This window comes from Limulus polyphemus, unplaced genomic scaffold (genome assembly GCF_000517525.1).
Source record: "Limulus polyphemus unplaced genomic scaffold, Limulus_polyphemus-2.1.2 Scaffold2103, whole genome shotgun sequence".
Classification (NCBI taxonomy): Eukaryota; Metazoa; Arthropoda; class Merostomata; order Xiphosura; family Limulidae; genus Limulus; species Limulus polyphemus.
In genome coordinates this window covers 138,711-141,159 of record NW_013667713.1, presented here as the reverse complement: position 1 = coordinate 141,159, position 2,449 = coordinate 138,711, and the positions used below count along the sequence as shown (strand labels likewise).

At 32.2% G+C, this 2,449-nt stretch overlaps 1 protein-coding gene across 3 annotated transcripts in view; it reads right to left on the bottom strand.

Moving 5' to 3' along the window:
• The window catches only part of LOC106465962 (patatin-like phospholipase domain-containing protein 2), a 40,547-nt gene that overhangs the window by 31,294 nt on the left and 6,804 nt on the right, over window positions 1–2,449 (bottom strand). Inside the window, exon 1 of one of the 3 annotated variants that reach the window (XM_022393928.1) lies at window positions 1,829–1,844. The exons of the other annotated variants lie outside the window; for them this stretch is intronic. The gene's annotated coding sequence lies outside the window, so the exon portion shown is untranslated. Of the gene's footprint in view, window positions 1–1,828; window positions 1,845–2,449 lie in introns of those variants that run through there. 3 annotated transcript variants of the gene reach the window in all.

Genomic DNA, 2,449 nt, shown 5'->3' with positions numbered 1-2,449 from the left:
ACCACGACACACACACACACACACACACACAACATATATATATATATATATATATATATATATACACCTGAACTGGATATGTACTGTATAAAACACGAAAATTCAATAACTACTGTAACTACAGCTGCACAAGATATACACTGTCTAAACCATGAAACTCCAACCATTACTGTAACTATACTTATGGCAATAGAGACTATTTCCATGTTTTCTTTTAGCTTTTACTTTTCTGCAGTATTTTCTTGAAACAAAATCACAAAAGCATTACACTCTGTACGATTACAGAATTAACTTTCGGTAATATTGTGGAACACTCTAATCTAAATAAATTAACAGGGTGAACAGACCAAACAATAAGAAAAATAAGTATGAATATATATTTATTGAATGACACAAAAAGGCCTGTCCTAGCATTGCTCGTTTTTACAGCCCTGACATATCACTTGCTTCCTAGTTTGAGATGTTCACAAACATTCATAAAAGGTAAACGTTTATATTAAGCAACACTCATAAAACGTAAGAGGAGATGAAAAAGTACGTTCTTTCTTGTTAAGAAATGAAAATTAAAGTTTTTGCTTATCTTATTCAAAATTATAGCGTTTGTCGATTTTGCGTAGTGGTATTTAAGGTTTAAAATCAGATGTGAGCAAATTCCAAGGTATAAACATATTTCGCTCACTTTTATTTTTACTAGAATTAGCGACTTTTTTTTTATGTGTAAATACTTATACTCGTACATGGAACCTTTACTGCCCACTTAAATCTCTCTTTTGGCAGTTTGCCAACTATATGGTCTGGCGTCATCTGCACCTATAGACCAGGAAAATAAAAAGCACACTGTAACCTTGAAGTTCAAGAGACTTATATTTACAAGGGAAAGTGAAACCTACCACCTTTTCAAATAATCTTCACTTTAGGTCGAAACATCATGTAATTCAATATTACACGCCCTCTGATCGAGTATAGTAAAATTGGTATCGTTATATAATTCTAAATTTATTAAACTCTATCTTTAATATATTCTGCTTTATTATTACGCAGTAATTACCAGAAATGACAAAACATCCCTTAACTTCCTTCAATCTACTCGAGCTTGTAACGGACAAAGAATTATGAATCTGAGATGAAGTAGACACCACGAAAGTATCACTAGTTACTTGACTGTCCTATGATAATTTCAATGCTGCTCTATACCCTTTGGAACACACGACTACGAAACATCGGTTTTACAAACAGCACGAAAGATGAAACTGTGCTTCACTCCGTATCGGAATTTGAAGAATTAATATTAACTTTCGATTAGAGCAAGCTGCTATACACTTAAGAGCAAATATTTATGAAGATACAAAATATATATGTGATACGTCCGAAACGTTATCAATCTTACTTTAATGCCCCCAGTGGCACAGCGGTATGTCTACAGACTTACAACGCTAGAATCCGGGTTTCGATACCTGTGGTGGGCAGAGCACAAACAGCCCATTGTGTAGCTTTGTGCTTAATTACAAACAAACTTACTTTAATCATTCCATGTGACAAACACACAGAGCAGCTACAAGAAATAATGAATAACGTTAAATTTTCAGATAAGAGACAAGTTAAGTCTCTAGAAAGTAGAAGGCTTAACAAAAATAATGATTATAATGCAAACTTACAACACTAGTTAAAACGGCAAATAAGGTAAAAAGTAAAAGTAATGTGACTAAACCAAGGGTACCCCAGTGAGGCAGCGGTAAGTTTACGAACTTACAACACTAGTTAAATCGGCAAATAAGGTAAGAAGTAAACGTAATGTGACAGTGAGACAGCGGTAAGTTTACGAACTTACAATGCTAGAATCCGGGGTTTGATTCCCCATGGTGGAGACAGCAGATAATCCAGTGAGTCTTTGTTCTACAATAAACAAATTAAACCAATGACGTAATAGCTTACCGAGCTGTTATATAGTTTATATTATCGTATATCATAATAAATTAACCAGAGATAAAACCAATGGTGGTCATTACACTAAAGCGGTTTATTATATTCCAAGGAATTCAAGTATAGACATGAAAGTTTTTAAAAGGTCGTGATAGTCTAAAAAAAACTTAGAAATCTACAATCTTTAGCAAAAATTTTGTTCAATTTCTAACAGAATTGAATGAATTGTGTTTAAAATTCACAATGAGAAACCTCGGTTATGAAGAATGAAACTGAGTTTACAATTCATAAAATAATGTAATGATGAACAAATTCTTTGTATCTAATAGCCAAGAGTTTTAAACATTGTAGCATACTTGGAATATATCATTTATATATTTACAAGTATGACTGATGTGTAAAGATTTACTATTATTTATATATACACCTAAAACCACGACTGATGTGTAAAGTTTTACTATTATTTATATATATCTAAAACCACGACTGATGTGTAAAGTTTTACTATTACTTATATATATCTAATACA